Raw genomic sequence first — 7,796 nt, 5'->3', positions numbered from 1 at the left:
ACTTGTGGCCACACTAAGTACCTTCACACATTAGGTACTACTGCTCAGATACCTTCTCCTTGTACTTCAGTATCGAACTACTAGGATACCTTCTCCCACGTACTTCAGTATCTCATTGGCTTGGTACCTTCTCAACGTACTTCAGTACCAATAGATACCTTCTCCTTGTACTTCAGTATCTAGTTGGGTGGATTCCTTCTCCTTGTACTTCGGCATCGCATTTTACCAAAACTATTTATAAACAAATTTTCTCTTTTAAGTATGTACAGGTAAACACATATACAACATGGCTTTAAAGATGGTAACGCATGCTGGATAAAATCAATACATATACATATGTAAATAGTTTTTTCAACAATATGCATGTGTTCAAATCACAGTTCAAACTTGCTTTGAAACCATTTTAGAAAACTAGTAGGCATGAGAATTATTTTCGCAAACATGATTTCTGTAAAATGTTTGTAATCAAAACAGTTTAAAACGTTTTAGTTCGAAATCATTTTAGCCACTCACCTCAAATTCTTAGGAACTTTTCACTCTAGTAGAATCCTCGGGTCCCTTTTCACCCCTATAATCCAAGTTCAACTTTCAACTTAGATTACTCATAGTTCGAACCTTATTTGGAAATACTTCCTTCTACAAACCTATTCTAAAATGTCTTAGGAATCTTACCGTAAACTTTCAGCTCATAATTTCTCGTGGTTTTGCCAGAATTTCAAAATCTTCAAGATTGGCTCAGACTGATCCGACAGTCTGACCCTTATGCCTTCTTCTCAACCCTCAGGCCAGTTACTTTTAGCCTTTTCCTCCGGCAGCCCTAATCTAAAAACTAGACTTCCCAAACTTTCAGATGGCTTTGAAATCACTCCAAATGCACGAGTAGATTGGAAGATCTCCTCGTCCAAAATTGACACATTCCTCTGAACCCTCACTGCCCTCTACTTTCTCTACGAAATTTATGATTTTTGTGTGATTTGAAATGAAATCACAACAGTGTCGCTCTCTCCACTCGTCAGTGTCGCTCTCTCCCACTTTCTTGCTGGTCTCGCTCTCTCCAGCAATCTCGCTGGTCTTGCTCTCTCCAATCTCTGCGTCTCTCTAGCTTTAACTTTTCTCTCCACTCTCGCTCTCTCCAGCTTTCTCGCTGGTCTTGATCTCTCCACTCTCGCTCTCTCCAGCTTTCTCGCTGGTCTCTCTCTCTCCCATCTTCTATCCAATCTCGCTCTCTCCCATTTCCTCTCCAATCTCGCTGGTCTCGTTCTCAATGATCTCGCTCTCAACGATCTCACTCTTAGCTACTGCGAATCGTTTGTCTCTGTGCAACTTCTACACGTTTTTTCTAGATTTTTCCCAAAATAATTTTCCATATTTTTCTCAGTTCTTCAATCCTTTCTTCATCCATAACGCATTTCACATAACTTCTCTATTCTTAGCCGAAATTTCCCAAACTCAATTTCCATATTTTTCTTTTTCAAATCCCCATTCCTTCTTCACCATTCCACATTAACTTTATCATCAACCTACTCAACTTATTTATACAAATTTAAATAGAGACACACAATTAAGTAGAAAATTAAGACAATTTAAATAAGAAAACACACTTAAGTGTAAAATTGGGATTCTGGGTTCACATTTACCTCCTCCTTATAAAAATTTCATCCTCGAAATTTTGCCACAAGTCCATCAGTTAAGCAACTGCGGATACTTATTTCTGATTTGCTCATCAACTTCCCATGTTGCTTCTTCTACAGCATGATTCCACCATAGCACTTTTACTAATGGGATTGTCTTATTCCTCAAGACTTGTTCCTTTCTGTCCAGAATCTCCACTGGTTCCTCCTTATACGACAAATTCTCTTTCAACTGTACTGGTTGCTCAGATAATACATGAGTAGGATCTAGCACATACTTTCTAAGCATTGCCGCATGAAACACATCATGAACATGAGATAATTCTGGGGGTAAATCCAATCGATATGCCATTGGACCAATCCTTTCTATATCTCATAGGGTTCAATATATCTCGAGCTTAACTTCCCTTTTCTATCGAACCTGAGTATTCCTTTCCACGGAGATAATTTTAGAAATACTTTATCACCCATTTAAAACTCTAATTCTCTTCTCTGCTTATCAGCATAATTTTTCTGCCTATCTCGAGCCATCTTAAGATTATCTCTTATAATCTTAATATTATCTGATGTCTGTTGTACAAGTTCTGGACCTAGTAATTTCCTTTCACGGACTTCATTCCAGCATATTGGAGTCCTACATGGTCTTCCATATAGGGCTTCATATGGTGCCATTCCGATACTCGAATGGTAGATGTTGTTATACGCAAATTCAATTAACGACAGATGCGTATCCCAACTACCCTTGAATTGCAACACACATGCCCTCAGCATGTCTTCCAATGTCTGGATTGTCCGCTCAGACTGACCATCTGTCTATGGATGAAAAGCGGTACTGGAATATAACTTGGTCCCCATAGCTTTCTGCAAACTAGGCCAAAACTTTGATGTAAATCTGGAGTCTCTATCTGATACAACTGAAACTGGAGCTCCAAACTAACTTAGGACTCGATCAACATATAGCTTAGCTAGTTGGTCTCGGGTATAAGTAGCTTTAATAGGTAAAAACTTAGCTGTTTTTGTCAATCTATCCACAATTACCCATATACCATCATAGTTTGCTGGTGTCTTAGGTAATCCATACAAGAAATCCATCGTAATATGTTCCCACTTCCATTCTGGTACTGGGAGTGGATTAAGTAATTCTGCTGGTTTCTGTCTCTCTGGTTTAACTTGTTGACATATTAGGCACTTGTCAACATACTTTGCTATTTCTTTTTTCATACCCGGCCACCAGTACGATTTCTTTAACGTTCTGTACATCTTCGTACTGCCTAGGTGATAGCATATGCCGAACTATGTGCTTCTTCTAGGATAGCTTGTCTAAGAGCTAAGTCCTTAGGTATGCAAATCCTACCCTCCTTTAGTAGCACTTTTTCTGTTCCTAGTTGATAATCCGTCCTCAATCCTTTATCCACTTCTTCAGCTAACTTCTTCAGATCAGAATCCTTTAGTTGCTCACGTAGAATATTTTCTACAAGAGTAGGACGCACTTGAAATAAGGCTAGTAATCTTCCTTTTCGACCGATTGATAATGCTGCCCTAACATTATACAAATCATGGATAAATCTACCCTTCACTGAATTAATACTAGCTCCAGCTGATCTAGTTTTTCGACTTAAAGCATCAGCTACCACATTTGTTTTACCTGGGTGATAGTCAATTATACAGTCATAATCTTTAATCAATTAAAGCCATCTTCTCTGTCTTAGGTTTAGTTTCTTTTGATCAAAGATACGCTTTAGACTTTTATGGTCTGTAAATATATGACATCGCTCACCAAACAGGTAATGTCTCCACAATTTTAGAGCTAACACAACTGCTGCTAATTCTAAGTCGTGTGTAGGGCAATTACATTCATGCTTCTTTAACTGTCGCGAAGCGTAGGCTACTACTTTTCCTTCTTGCATCAGCACACATCCTAACCCTTGTCGGAATGCATCATAACAAACTTCAAACCCTTTACCTGGTGTAGGTAGAGTTAATACTGGTGCTGATACTAACCTTTGTTTCAGCACTTGGAAACTATGCTCGCATTCTGGCGACCATTCAAACTTCGCATCTTTTTTGGTCAGGTTTGTTAATGGAAGGGCTATCTTAGAGAAACCCTCCACGAATCTCCTATAATAACCTACTAAACCCAGAAAACTGTGTACTTTGGTTACATTCAGGGGTCTTTCCCAATTAACTATTGCTTCTATCTTTTGGGAATCAACACTAACTCCGTCAACTGAAACTATATGCCCAAGAAATATGACTTGATTTAACCAAAAATCACACTTACTAAATTTGGCATATAACTTCTTTTCTCTAAAGTTTGTAATACCATCCTTAGATGTTCTTTGTGTTTTTCTGCACTATTGGAATACACTAGTATGTCATCTATGAATACTATCACAAACTGATCCAGATAAGAATGGAATATTCTATTCATCAAGTCCATAAATACTGCAGGAACATTTGTTAATCCAAACGGCATTACCAGGAACTCAAAATGTCCATATCTAGTTCTGAATGCAGTTTTAGGAATATCTGTGTCTTTCACCTTCAACTGGTGATAGCCTGACCTCAAATCTATTTTAGAGAACACAGTTGCTCCCTTTAACTGATCGAAGAGATCATCTATATGAGGCAATGGGTACTTATTTTTAATGGTCACCTTATTTGGCTATCTATAGTCTATGCATAATCTAAGAGTACCGTCTTTCTTCTTAACAATCAAGACTGGCGCTCCCCAAGGTGATACACTGGGTCGAATGTACCCCTTATCCACAAGTTCCTGTAATTGAACTTTTAACTCTTTCAACTCCGTTGGGGCCATCTTATATGGTGCTTGGGATATAGGTGCAGTACCATGAATTAACTCAATAGTAAATTCCACTTCCCTATCAGGCAGTAAGCCTAGAAATTCTTCAGGGAACACATCTAAGAATTCTTGTACTACAGGTACATCCTCAGGTTTTAGATTCTTATCTTAGGAAACTACTACATATGCTAAATAAGCTTCATATCCTTTACTCAACAGTTTTACCATTGATATTAAACTTCCTGGGAGTATTCTTTTACTTCCTACCAGAGTTATTTCTTTTTCACCGGGTTTCCTAAACATTATTTCTCTTCTAAAGAAATCCATAGTGGAATAGTGTTTACTTAGGAAATCCATAACTAAGATAACATCGAATTCTAGTAATTCTAATGGAATCAAGTCAACCCAAAAACTTTGGTCTCCAAGAATTACTTCACAATTCTTATAATACTCATGTACCACTAGAGTATCTCCTATAGGCGTAGAGATAAATAATTCCTCATCCATACGTTCAAGTATTTTATCTATATGTAATGCACACATACTAGATATGAATAAGTGTGTAGCACCAGGATCAAATAATACATAAGCGGATTGATTACATAAAGTTATCGTACCAGTTACGACATCTGGAGCTTCTTCCGCTTCCTGGTGTGTCATAGCGTACATTCTACCCTATTGCTGATGCGATTGCTGTTGGGGTCGTCCAGCTACCCCTTTCTGCTTAGCTACACCGGATCCCTCACCTCTAGTTCCGGTCGTTCTAGGTTGGTTTATAGTCTGGGTAACTTCTCTTTGCTCATTCTATGCTCCATGACCTAGCTAAAGACAATCTCTTTTGAAATGCCCAGCTTGTCCGCAACGGAAACACACATTCCTATTACCATAACATACTCCTGTATGAGGCCTACCACAGTTTACATAAAGTGGTTTCCTCCCCATACTAGCTACTGACTCATTAGCACGACCTGATACTGATCTACCACTTTGTTTAGCTACAGGTCTGAACTTCTTTCGACTCAAACTTTGCTGGCTCATGCTCCCAAAACTTCTTATCCTTGACTGTCAAGAGAATGAGGTCTAAATTTTTTACTTCTTGTTTCTCCAGGCACTCTAAATTATCCTTCTCCTGGTTAAAGTTCATCCTCCTTCACTACACTCTGCTCTACTTGAATAGCAGTCTCAACTAACTGAGTGAAATTCACCCAATTAGATGTATAGGTAACAGATGTACGTATTTTTCTTCTTAGGCCACTCTCAAATCTCCTACACCTCTCCTTCTCTTCCGTGATGATCGGAAGGGCATACTGAGATAACTCAGTAAATTTTTGCTCATACTTAGCAACTATCATCACTCCCTGAGTTAGCCTAAGGAATTCCTCCCTCTTCGCATCTCTAAAAGAACTAGGGTAGTATTTATCCTCAAATACTTGTCTAAACTCAAACCAAGTCATAGTTTCTGAACTACTCTTTCTAGCCTTTATCACTTTCCAGCATTTCTCAGCCTCTTTTTGCAGCAAGAATGCCGCTAACTCGACCTTACGGTCCTCAGGGCATCTCATAACTTTAAAACACTTCTCAATCAAATCCAAACAGATCTCGACATCTAACGGATCTGTGGTTCCATCGAATGTCGTGGCTTCTAAAGCTTTCAACCTCTCGACGTCGAATTTCTTTTCTGGATCGTTCTGAATCGATCCTACACTCGTCGCTAATCTTTGAGTGATTCTATCGAATACTCGATCCTCCATCTCAGGATCTACACCTACCTTTGGTGTACTAGTTTTCAGAAGTTGCCTCCTGTTCTACTGAGTCTCTAACTCTTTTCCCCTTCGGATCTGGGTCTGACGAGGCCTCAGGACCTCCACTAGTAGGGTCAATATTCCTCTTCTCAGTCTGCTTACTTGGTCTGCCTCTTTTTCTTAGCATCTTTGCCTAATTATTAGGTACACATGTTAGGGACTTATCTATGGGACTTTAATCTAATGCATGAACTCTCTCTTTCACCCAAAGTCTTATGTTTTAGTACTAAGCTAGCTTAAATCTTTCCCAAACTTACGTATAACCCATCCTTTGATACCAAGTTGGTATTAACTAATTCCTTAATTGTCCCAAAAACTTAATGCTCTGATACCAAACTGTCACACCCCGCCCCAGACCACCTTNTGATACCAAGTTGGTATTAACTAATTCCTTAATTGTCCCAAAAACTTAATGCTCTGATACCAAACTGTCACACCCCGCCCCAGACCACCTTCTTAGCCTAGAGAAAGGCGTGACTGCAGTAGTTACCAACCTTTGGGCTGACACTTACTACCTAATAACTCTTGCGGAATAACTCTGATACCAATTATAATTCATATGCAACGGGACGTCTTTAGGCCCACAATTTATTAACTTAGAAACTTAATATGTTTAGAGCATTTACAACATTAGATTTACAAGTCCCAAAACCCACAAACCCTAGTCCCTATATGAACAATAGTAACATGTGTACAATATTAACAGTAACCACCTAGCAAACAGTTACAAGTCTTTTAGTCCTTTAGTGGCAGAGCAGATACTGAGCTGTCTTCAGAGGATTTGACCGCTACCTGTGGGGGGGAAAACAAAAATATTTGAAAACGGGGTGAGTTTATGCCCAGTGAGTGACTGAGAAAACATAGTAAATTCTCATGCATAATTTCAGAAAATAGTTTTATCTGAAATATAAACTTTTGCAGCATAAATATTTTCCAAGCGTAAATTATATAAAGCTGTTTTAAACATAAAACAGTAAAATCATTTCTCAAATCAAAGTACTATAAAACTGGTAAAATAATTCCAACACCAACTACTAGTCTAGAGAGAACCTTTTTGCTCAATCTCTGACTTTATTCACCTGTGGCCACACTAAGTACCTTCATACATTAGGTACTACTGCTCAGATACCTTCTCCTTGTACTTCAGTATCGAACTACTAGGATACCTTCTCCAATGTACTTCAGTATCCCGTTGGCTTGGTACCTTCTCAAACGTACTTTAGTACCAATAGATACCTTCTCCTTGTACTTCAGTATCTAGTTGGGTGGATTCCTTCTCCTTGTACTTCGTCATCGCATTTTACCAAAATTATTTATAAACAAATTTTCTCTTTAAAACATGTACAGTATAACACATATACAACATGGCTTTAAAGATGGTAACGCATGCTGGATAAAATCAATACATATACATATGTAAATAGTTTTTCAACAATATGCATGTGTTCAAATCACCGTTCAAACTTGCTTGGAAACCATTTTAGAAAACTAGTAGGCATGAGAATTATTTTCGCAAACATGATTTCTGTAAAATGTTTGTAATCAAAACAGTTTAAAAAC

This window comes from Benincasa hispida, unplaced genomic scaffold, assembly GCF_009727055.1.
Source record: "Benincasa hispida cultivar B227 unplaced genomic scaffold, ASM972705v1 Contig306, whole genome shotgun sequence".
NCBI lineage: Eukaryota > Viridiplantae > Streptophyta > Magnoliopsida > Cucurbitales > Cucurbitaceae > Benincasa > Benincasa hispida.
Note: the sequence above shows the minus strand (reverse complement) of the source record.